Raw genomic sequence first — 12,027 nt, forward strand, 5'->3', positions numbered from 1 at the left:
AATAAAACATATAAGTTAAAATACTTAAAAACACAATTAAAAATATCATTATCCATTCAAATCAAATAATATGCACTCAAAAGCAATGGCAGAAATGATAAAATGTTACAGTTAAAAAAAACACCAGAGGTAGATTTTCATTGAGAAATACTTCTCACCTTTTTTTTGCTAAACAGGTGACACACCTATTTTGTCATCAGTCCATCTATCAATTTTTTATAATTTTTTTAATATATATTTTATTTAAAGTTCTCAACTTTTACTTCCTTAAAGATCCTAAAATCTCTATTATTCAATTCATTATATATCTTTCTTTACATATATTTCATATACAAATTCACTTATCTTGATAGCTTTTGTGGGGAATTTAGTGCCAACATGTGTTTCACCTATGCTGTTTCAAGGCAACCCCTACAAAACAAAAACTAAAATTACTTCCCAGAATAACTTTTATTTAAAATAACCTTTAACTCTCTGTGTCCAACATACCTTCATTTGTAATGCGGCAAACTTGTCTTCTTGCTTAACTTAATTAAAATGGCTACGGCGTTTTTCCTGATCTTAAAATACCACCCCAGTCACCTGACTACTCTAATCCACCAATCCCAGACCTTAATCAGACTAGTGTCATCCATTCAATTTCTTTGTTTAAGCCATTCAGCTCTACTGATCTTAATTTATATATCCATTTCTGCTCTCTACAATTCAGTCTGTGTTCAATATCACCACCCTCCCACCCACACTTTACTGTGTCTATTATTCTCCATCTAATGTCAGATATTTTATGACCGTGATCCCACCAGTGTTGAATTAAGGGAGCATCTACCGATTTAGTAACAATTTTAGATTTATGTTTTGTCAATCTTTTGATTTGCCTTGAACTTCTTCCAACATATACCTTATCACATGGACATATTATAATATAAACTATGTTCTTAGACTGACACGAAGTATCTTCCCTAGGATGAACTGTAATTTTTGTCCAAGGCTCTGTCCATTGTTCACCTTTCATGCCACTGACATGCATTATGTGGACATGTTTCGCCATTTGTGTATGAAGAGGAACTGTGGCTTTATTTTCTAACTCTCCAATATTGCAACAACATTTGTATGCCACACTAGGATGTTCCTGAAAGCACGATTGTAACTGTAAAACGTGCCAATGTTTATGAATCAGTTGAGTAAGTTGATGAGATATTTGTGAGTATGGAAGTAAACAAACAAGGCGATCGTCTTCAATTAGTCAGTATTGTAATAACAAATTTCTTTGTGCATAATGAGCTCTTAAATAACCTTTCCTAATCACTCTTTTTGGATATCCACATTGTTCAAACCTGTCAGATAAGACAGGTTGTCAGCTAAGACGGCTTGTCTCTTATATTCTTCATCTGTATAACAAATACGGCATAGTCTCAAGAACTGACTTATAGGAAAACTAGCTTTAAGTCCACGTGGATGGAAACTGTGAAATTGCAAATAATTATTGCGATCAACTTCAGTTCTATGTAACGTCGTAGCGGATTTATTTACCTGTTTAAATATTTTTAAATCCAAAAAAGTGATCACTTGAGAGTTATAATGGACTTCAGATTTCTAATTAGAGTCTGATTAATCCATACCACAAGAAAAAAAAAATGTCATCTAACAATATCTTCCAAATGGAAATTTTCCAAAATTGATCTGAATTGTATAATCGTTCCTCTTCAAACTGGGCCATATATAAGGTTGCAACAGATGGTGCTAATGTTGCTCCCATGTCTACTCCATGAACTTGTAAATATTTTCCATCAAACCAAAAATAATTATTTTTGATAATGAGATTTGCCATGTCCATCAATACCTCCCTAGAAATTTGAGCCAGTTGTGGTCTTTGTTTCAATGTCCCCTCAATGATATTTAAGACAGCTTGCTGAGGGATTTCCATATAGAGGGCCGAGATATCCATAGTCACCATAATACTGTTCTCTTGTACCTCTGAATATCCTGTAATATCCATAATATGAGTAGTATCTTGAACATAAGATTTTATCTGTCATACCTTTGGCTCTAAAAACCGATCCAACATTTCAAAACATGAATTTACGGTCTATCAACAGGAGGTATTGAATTTGGGATTAGGATTTATACCAACATCTAGATATGATCGATTTCAGAATAGAGTATCCTTGAATAAGTTCATTTGAAAACTTCAAATAAAAGACTTCAGAGCCATCTCCCCGACAAAACTGGCAAAGGAGAGACTTTCTCCTCTCGTGGTAGGGAGGGATCTGAGGGAAGTTCCAGAGATCCCATCTCTGAGAGACCCTTTGGCTGCTCCTCAAAAGCCCAGGCACGATCAGACTGAGACTCATGAAAATAGTTCTCCATCTGTGTTCTCACTTACCTCAGATGACTGGACTTATGGGCAGGCTCAGGGAAATGCTGTGGGACCCGGACCTTGTGGTAGCTTCCTCCCTCTGAGGGGATGGACACTGACACTATCTGAGCCAGTACTGACCCCAATGCTCCTTTAGGCGTTGGTCTAGATGCTTGGCCAACAGTGAGGACGTGGGCCTCCAGCATCGGCTGGACCGACAGTGTCTGACACAGCTCTTCCTGACCAACACAAAACCTATAATAGGGAAATACCCTTATCTATAAAATAATAAACAAATTTCCTATGAGCAAACAATGTTGGGGTCAAAGATCATTTTAAAAAATGTGTACAAAGCAAATATTATTTTAGTAAATGAGGAAACCCTCAGTATGCATCTTAGTCACAATATAATAGGCACAATATAAAATATATGTGCCAAACGACTTACTGAAGCCTGACCCTTAATATTGAAGGTCTGCTCAATCCCACACCATCATTGGGTTTTTCTCATGTGGTAATCGTGATAAATATGCCCAATGACCACAAAATAAATACATATAAATAATCTTATGGTCCACAGCATTCACTGCAAACTAAGTCAATCATTGCCACATGTGACAGTGTAGAACCTTGCTGTGTTCACTTATCTGGTGCTCCTCTCAAAACCAAAAACAATTTTCAAATAAGTCATGGCAAAATGGCACTGCAGTTTCGGAGCATGGCCTGGATCCTTTCCTTGGTAGCAGGCACAAGCAAAGGTGGGGGCTCAGTCGATGTGGTCAAGTCCACAAAAGGTATAGGGGTCAAATTGGATGGCTGGTCCTGGCCCAGTGGAGGTGGGCATGCTGGCGCCATATCCTTGGAGAAGGAACATCCCTCAGTTGTACTTTTGGTGAATTTATGATGTTACATTTCAATTTTATCGGTTTATCATTTGTGTTTTTTTAAATATTAGATATGGTTTATTTCAAAATTTAATTTTCTTTTGATATTAGAAAATATTTTATATATTTTATTATTTGTCAATTAATTTTGCTTTTGTTCTTGATGAAGACAAACAAAACATGGGTTTTGTGCAGAATTAGTTCAATAAAGTAGTTTGGGCCTTCTTTCTTGTTTACCTGGTTCTTCGAGGTCCTGTGATTTGTTTTACATTCTGATGTGGATCCTTACCTCTTGTCTTCCTTAAAACAAATGATCCTATACTGTGCATAATATTCCACAAGTACATGCTCAAGAAGAGGTGGTAGGATACTATATGGGGGATGAACCTGCAAGACAGCAGCAGTTGGGAAGGCGTGCACACAAGTTGAGTGAACTCTTTCAAACGTTTTTTTACAAAGCTGGAGAGCTGTACCCACCTGGGGCTCAGTCAGTTGTCACTCACATGTGAGAAGATGATAATCTGCTTGTCCTCAAACAGCTTAACTAGTAGTGGGGGAGAAATATTTCAGTCTCAGGTTTACTGGTCAATTCCAAAAGCTGAATATGGACCCCAAAAGGTTTTCTTCCATTTTTTTGTCTGGGGGGGGGGGGGGGAGGGGGGGAGAATGTTTAGGGTAAGGGAAGTGGGACTTGATATACCGCCTTTCTGTGGTATTTTGCAACTACATTCAAAGCCGTTTACATATAAACAAGTATTTATTTTGTACCTGGGGCAATGGAGGGTTAAGTGATTTGCCCACAGTCGCAAGGAGCTGCAGTGGGAATCGAACCCAGTTCCCCAGGATCAAAGTCTGCTGCACTAACCACTAGGCTAATCCTTTAGTAAATAGGACTCTGCATGTTTCTTTCATAGTGTATTCGTTATTCTACTAGCGGCAATACAAAAGCAGACCACCAACAGAATGGAGTTTAAGAAACAATCTTTATTAACTACACTTAATTTTTTTTTAAAGGAAAAACAGTTTATTTTTCACTATTAAAGTAACACCTGCAACTACTTTTTGTTTTTAATATGAGCAAAGCCACAACTATTTGCTTTTTCATAATTACCAATTTTCAGATTGATTTTTTTAAGGGTTCCCTTTTAGTTCAGTTTTTTTTTTTTAGATGTTATAAAACTTCCTGTCATCTCTCCAACAAAATAACTATCCCCCACATACCTACTCTAAACCATTTAATCTTCCATAAATGCATCTGTCCTAACATGCATCATTGCTTTTTTCAGTGCACATCTCTCCAGGTTTAAAAAAAAAAAAAGGAGGGGGAAGAAAAACATTAGTCTCCCCTTCCCCCAATCTCCCAAATGACCCAGACAGTAGTGAGTTGTGAAAGTGGATAGAAGACCACGTAGCCGCATTGCAAATGCCTTGAGTAGAGGCAGAATGGAAATAGGCTACTGAAGCCGCCATAACTCACATATTATGAGCAGTGACATGGCCATCAAAGGTCAGCCCAGCCTCCGCATAGATATAGGAGATAAGGAGGGGCATGTTCGAAAGGACGTCCAAGTTTCGATTTGGACGTCCTTGTAAAACGTCCCAATCCAGGGGCGGGGAAACCTGTATTTTCGAAATTAGGTGGATGTCCATCTTTCGTTTTGAAAATACCGTCAGGGACGTCCAAATCCTTAAATTTTGCAGTCCCTAGACATGGACGTTTCTGATTTTCTGCGGTTTTCAAAACCAAAGACGTCCATCTCAAAAACGACCAAATGCAAGCCATTTGGTCATGGGAGGAGCCAGCATTTGTAGTGCACTGTTCCCCCTGACATGCCAGGACACCAACCAGGCACCCTAGGGGGCACTGCAGTGGACCCAGGCACCCTAGGGGGCACTGCAGTGGACCCGTGCACCCTAGAGGGCACTGCAGTGGACTTCATAAAGTGCTCCCAGGAACATAGCTCCCTTACCTTGTGTGCTGAGCCCCCCAAAGCCCACTACCCACAACTGTACACCACTACCATAGACCTTATGGGTGAAGGGGGGCACCTAGATGTGGGTACAGTGGGTTTGTGGTGGGTTTTGGAGGGCTCGCTGTTTCCTCCACAAGCGTAACAGGTAAAGGGGGGGATGGTGCTGGGTCCGCCTGTCTGAAGTGCACTCAACCACTAAAACTGCTCCAGGGACCTGCATAGTGCTGTCATGGACCCGAGTACGACATCTTAGGCTGGCATGACATATTTTTACAGATGTTTTTTTTGAGGGTGGGAAGGGGTTAGTGACCACTGGGGAAGTAACGGGAGGTCATCCCCAATTCTGTCTGATGGTCATCTGGTCATTTCAGGCACCTTTTTGTGCCTTAGTCGTAAGAAAAACAGGTCCGGGTGAAAACGTCCAAGTGCTCGTCAGCGACATCCTTCTTTTTTTTGATTGTGGGTTAAGGACGTCCAAGTGTTGGGCACGCCCAAGTCCCCCCATTGAAGTTTGGCCATCCCTGCGATGGAGTGCAGTTGGGGACGTCCAAAATCAGCTTTTGATTATACTGATTTGGGCGTCCCTAGGAGAAGGATGTTCATCTTCCGATTTATGTCGAAAGATGGGCATCCTTCTGTTTCGAAAATGAGCCCAACAGTCATTCACCCAAGTAGAGACTGTACGCTTAGTGATAATTCCTAATCTGTTAGGAATCAGAACAATACTTTATAAGATAGGAATTTTGGAGAACAAGAATGTAATGGTTCGAACGGAGGTTTCATGAGAGAGGTAAGAATGATAAGATCCCATACCACTGGAGGTGGTTTGATGGGAGGTTTAGTGATTATAACCTTTCTTGAATCTAGCCATCAAGGGGTGCACTGCAATTGGTTGTTTTCAAGTTTAGTATGAAATGCACTGGTGGCACTCAAATGTACTCTGAGTTAGTCTTGAATCCAGAATTGGAAAGGTGGAGGAAGTACTCCATCAGAATAGGTAGAGAAGATGAGATAGAATTGAGTGGCACACCAAAGGAAAAACATTTTCCATTTTAGGTGGTAACATTTTCTTAGAGGGTTTTCTGGAAGCAAGTATCTGAGCGATTGTATGAGGAATGTTTAAAGAACATTCTACATCATTGGGTACCATGCTGTGAGGGCTAGAGAATGAGGGTTCAGATTAAGAAGGGATCCTTCGTTCTGAGTTATAAGGGTTGGGAAATGGATGACAACTCTAGGAGTAAAGGAAACCAAAATTGTCAAGCCCAGTAAGGAGCAACTAGAATCATGGTTCCTTGGTCTCGACAGAGTTTGAGAAGCATTTTCCAGATTAGGGACAGTGGGGGAAAAGTGTATTCCCCCCCCCCCCCTCCAGTGAAGTAGGAAGGCATATGGGGCTATGCGGTTGGGAGCATTGAGTCTGGAACAGAATTGGGGAAGTTTGTAGTTCTGAGGAGAAGCGAACAGCTCTATCTCTGGTGTTCCCCACTGCTGAAACAGATGACTGAGGCACTGAGAAACCATTCATGGGCTTGAAGGACTCTGTTGAGCTTGTCTGTCAGGACATTCTGCTTTCTGGCAAAGTAAACAGCTCTAAGGAAGATGTTTCAGGAAGGCACCTGTGTCCATATCTAGATTTCTTGCTGACAGAGGAGGTAAGATCTGGTTCCTACCTGCTTGTTCAGGTAATATATCACCACCCGATTGTCTGTGTGTACTACTATTACATGGTTGATCCTGAAAGGTCTTGAGAGCGTTCCAGACTACTCGCAACTCCAGGATGTTAATATGATATTTCTGTTCTTGTGGGCATGAAGAACCCTGTGTATGGAGATCGAGGTGTGCTCCCCACCCCGCAGTGGAAGCATCTGTGGTGAGAACCTTCTGATGTGGAAGGGGTTGAAATGGGAGGCCTCGGGTTAGATTGCACCACACCATCCACTACTGAAGAGAGTTGTGGAGCCATGGAGTCACCTGGATATGGGCAGAAAGAGACCTTGTGGTCTGCGTGCATTGAGGAATTTGAAAGTGAAGACGAGCCAGTGGTGTTACATGAACTGTTGAGGTTGTGTGACTGAGGAGGTGGAGCATCTGACATGCAGATATGTGTCGCCTGGGATATCTGACATCTAGCCACTCAGATATAAGAGATTTTAAATAAATGGTAGAATAAAGCTGGTAGCACTAAAAACGCTAGTATGCCTATAGTGCAGCTTAGTAAACGGCCCCTAGGCTTGGTGGTACTTCGTAAAAAAATAAACGATTAATGTTTCCCTGTACTGCTTCATTCAGGATTTTATAGACCTCTTGTCATATCTCCCCTCAGCCGTCTCTTCTCCAAGCTGAAGAGCCCTATCTATAGTGATGTGAAAAGTTTTCCTCCTGATTTTCCTTGGAAGGAGTAGCCTAGTGCAGCAGACTTTGATCCTGGGGAGCTATGTTTGATTCCCACTGCAGCTCCTTGTGACTCTGGGCAAGTCACTTAACCCTCCATTACCCCAGGTACAAATAAGTACCTGTATATACTATGTAACTGCTTTTAGTGTAGTTGGTAAAAACCACAGAAAGGTGGTATATAAAGTCCCTTTCCCCTATTATTGCATATGTCACACTGAATGGCTGCCTCGCATTTGCTGTGTGGGAATTGCTAGCACGGTTTAGTAAAGAGACCCTTAATAACTAGTTGCACCACCTTTAGCAGCAATAATTGCAACCAAATGCTTCCTATAATATGATACAAATCTCAACAGAGCTCCAAATCACAGGGAAGTGCCAACAATCCAAGATTGACCAAAAAAAGCCCACAATTATAACTAAAGTCACAATTTTTTTTTTACTTAGAGCACTATCATAAGCCGTAGACAATTTCATTCCTAAATGACTCACCAATATTCTAATCAGAGGTCCACTTCATTTTTTTTAATTTATAAAACACTAGTAAAAAAAGGCCCGTTTCTGGAGCCAATGAAACGGGCGCTAGCAAGGCTTTCCTGTGGCCCCCCCCCCCACCCGTCGTCGATGTTGGTGAATTGCTCAGCCTCCGCCCTCAACGTCATAACGTTTGACGCGAGGGCGGTGAATTGCTCAGCCTCCGCCCTCAACGTCATAACGTTTGACGCGAGGGCGGTGAATTGCTCTGCCTCCGCCCTCAACGTCATAACGTTTGATGCGAGGGCGGGGCCCAGAGACTGTGATTTTCGAGGCTTCATAGCTTCGAACATACGAACCTTGGCTTCAGTGACGTCAGAAGCCAATAGAACGTTGAGGGTGAGTTTTATATATATAGATATCAGTGTTTATGTGCAAAACATTTTCCTCCATAGATTAAATCTTGATATTAGAGGTACAGTGGTGGAAATAAGTATTTGATCCCTTGCTGATTTTGTAAGTTTGCCCACTGACAAAGACATGAACAGCCCATAATTGAAGGGTAGGTTATTGGTAACAGTGAGAGATAGCACATCACAAATTAAATCCGGAAAATCACATTGTGGAAAGTATATGAATTTATTTGCATTCTGCAGAGGGAAATAAGTATTTGATCCCCCACCAACCAGTAAGAGATCTGGCCCCTACAGACCAGGTAGATGCTCCAAATCAACTCGTTACCTGCATGACAGACAGCTGTTGGCAATGGTCACCTGTATGAAAGACACCTGTCCACAGACTCAGTGAATCAGTCAGACTCTAACCTCTACAAAATGGCCAAGAGCAAGGAGCTGTCTAAGGATGTCAGGGACAAGATCATACACCTGCACAAGGCTGGAATGGGCTACAAAACCATCAGTAAGACGCTGGGCGAGAAGGAGACAACTGTTGGTGCCATAGTAAGAAAATGGAAGAAGTACAAAATGACTGTCAATCGACAAAGATCTGGGGCTCCACGCAAAATCTCACCTCGTGGGGTATCCTTGATCATGAGGAAGGTTAGAAATCAGCCTACAACTACAAGGGGGGAACTTGTCAATGATCTCAAGGCAGCTGGGACCACTGTCACCACGAAAACCATTGGTAACACATTACGACATAACGGATTGCAATCCTGCAGTGCCCGCAAGGTCCCCCTGCTCCGGAAGGCACATGTGACGGCTCGTCTGAAGTTTGCCAGTGAACACCTGGATGATGCCGAGAGTGATTGGGAGAAGGTGCTGTGGTCAGATGAGACAAAAATTGAGCTCTTTGGCATGAACTCAACTCGCCGTGTTTGGAGGAAGAGAAATGCTGCCTATGACCCAAAGAACACCGTCCCCACTGTCAAGCATGGAGGTGGAAATGTTATGTTTTGGGGGTGTTTCTCTGCTAAGGGCACAGGACTACTTCACCGCATCAATGGGAGAATGGATGGGGCCATGTACCGTACAATTCTGAGTGACAACCTCCTTCCCTCCGCCAGGGCCTTAAAAATGGGTCGTGGCTGGGTCTTCCAGCACGACAATGACCCAAAACATACAGCCAAGGCAACAAAGGAGTGGCTCAGGAAGAAGCACATTAGGGTCATGGAGTGGCCTAGCCAGTCACCAGACCTTAATCCCATTGAAAACTTATGGAGGGAGCTGAAGCTGCGAGTTGCCAAGCGACAGCCCAGAACTCTTAATGATTTAGAGATGATCTGCAAAGAGGAGTGGACCAAAATTCCTCCTGACATGTGTGCAAACCTCATCATCAACTACAGAAGACGTCTGACCGCTGTGCTTGCCAACAAGGGTTTTGCCACCAAGTATTAGGTCTTGTTTGCCAGAGGGATTAAATACTTATTTCCCTCTGCAGAATGCAAATAAATTCATATACTTTCCACAATGTGATTTTCCGGATTTAATTTGTGATGTGCTATCTCTCACTGTTACCAATAACCTACCCTTCAATTATGGGCTGCTCATGTCTTTGTCAGTGGGCAAACTTACAAAATCAGCAAGGGATCAAATACTTATTTCCACCACTGTACTTATTTTAGACATCCAAAATAGAGAGAACCTGTCCCGTGTCATCATGCAAACCAAATATAGGCAGTTAAATATAATGGAGTCTTGGGACAATATATGTTATAACTAAGTATTGCTAATTAAGATGTCTTTTCCTCCTCCTTCAGTTGTACAGCACCCTCACTTGGAGCATATGATGATAAAATTATATACAGTACTGGAGTTGCTGAATCTTCATCTCTTTTTTTGCCATTTGCAGGACACACAGACCGTTAGAAGTCTGTCTGGCATAGGCCTTAGTTCCCACTACTCGTGCCCAATATAACACCTCAACAGCTGTATTGTGCTTTGATCCTTTTTCTGTTTAGGCATCTCACGTATATATCTCACGTTTTTGAAAACAAGAGAGTAGGGTTAACTGGTCAGTATTCTCAATGCAGAAGGGTAAAGAGTGGGGTTCCCCAGGGGTCTGTGCTGGAACCGCTGCTTTTTAATGTATTTATAAATGGTCTAGAGATGGATGTAACTAGTGAGGTAATTAAATTTGCCAACGACACAAAGTTATTCAAAGTTGTTAAATTGCAAGAGGATTGTGAAAAATTACAAGAGGACCATACGAGACTGGGAGACTGAGCATGTGCAAAGTGATGCATGTGGGAAAGAGGAACCCAAACTATAGTTACATGATACAAGGTTCTACATTAGGAGTCATTGACCAGGAAAGGGATCTAGGTGTCATCGTTAATGATACGTTGAAACCATCTGCTCAGTGTGCAGCGGCAGCTAAGAAAGCAAATAGAATGTTAAGTTTTATTAGGAAAGGAATGGAAAACAAAAATGAGAATGCCTTTGCATTGCTCCATGGTGCAACTGCACCTCAAATACTGTGTGCAATTCTGATCACTACATCTTTAAAAAGATATAATGGAATTAGAAACTATACAGAGAAGGGTGGTGGAAATGATAAACGGGATGAGACGACTTCCCTTTGAGGAAAAGCTAAAGTGGCTAGGGCTCTTCAGCTTGGAGAAAAGACAGCTGAGGGGAGGTATGATAGAGGTCTATAAAATAGTGAGTGGACTGGAACGGGTAGACGTGAATCGCTTGTTTACTCTTTCCAAAAAGATTAGGACTAGGGGGCACGCAATGAAGCTGCAAAGTAGTAAATTTAAACAAATCGGAAAAAATATTTCTTCACTCAACGTGTAATTAAACTCTGTAATTCATTGCCAGCGAATGTGGTAAGAGCAGTTAGCTTAGCGGAGTTAAAAAAAAGGTTTGGATAACTTCCTAAAAGAAAGGTCCATAAGCTAATATTAAGAAAATCTACAGCTTATTTCTAGGATAAGCAGCATAAAATGTACTGTTTTGGGATCTTGCCAGGTACTTGAAATCTGGATTGGCCACTGTTGGAAACAGGATGCTGGGCTTGATGGACCTTCTGTCTGTCCCATTCTGGCAATGCTTATGTTCTTATGATTTCCCGCATCATTTTTGACACTACTACCTCTTCTGGAAGGGTGTTCCAGGCATCTGCTACCTCTCTGTGAAAAAGTGTTCCCTGACATAACTCCTAATTCTACCACCCTGCAAACTCAGTTTATGTCCTCTAGTTCTACCTCCCCTATGTTTAAAGCTCAGAAACCATTCTGTATGACACATATGCAATAATAGGGAAATCAGGAGAGGGAAAACTTTTTTACACCACTGTACCTGCACCTATATTATGCACAGCTGTAGAAAGCCCTAAGAGCTTTGCTTAGCATTTCTTCTACCAAGGCTCTGTCTGATGTCACCCATGTGTGAGAACTGGTATCTTTCTTTCCTTGAACAAAAAAAGGTGTAATATTAAATGAAGTGATAGTGCTGTTCTTGATGAAACTAGGATTGTGAAA

At 41.6% G+C, this 12,027-nt stretch overlaps 1 protein-coding gene across 1 annotated transcript in view; it reads left to right on the forward strand.

The window, feature by feature from the left end:
• FAM92A (family with sequence similarity 92 member A) overlaps nucleotides 1-12,027 on the forward strand; it is a 242,114-nt gene that overhangs the window by 113,532 nt on the left and 116,555 nt on the right. The window lies entirely within an intron of this gene.

This window comes from Microcaecilia unicolor, chromosome 1 (assembly GCF_901765095.1).
Source record: "Microcaecilia unicolor chromosome 1, aMicUni1.1, whole genome shotgun sequence".
Classification (NCBI taxonomy): domain Eukaryota; kingdom Metazoa; phylum Chordata; class Amphibia; order Gymnophiona; family Siphonopidae; genus Microcaecilia; species Microcaecilia unicolor.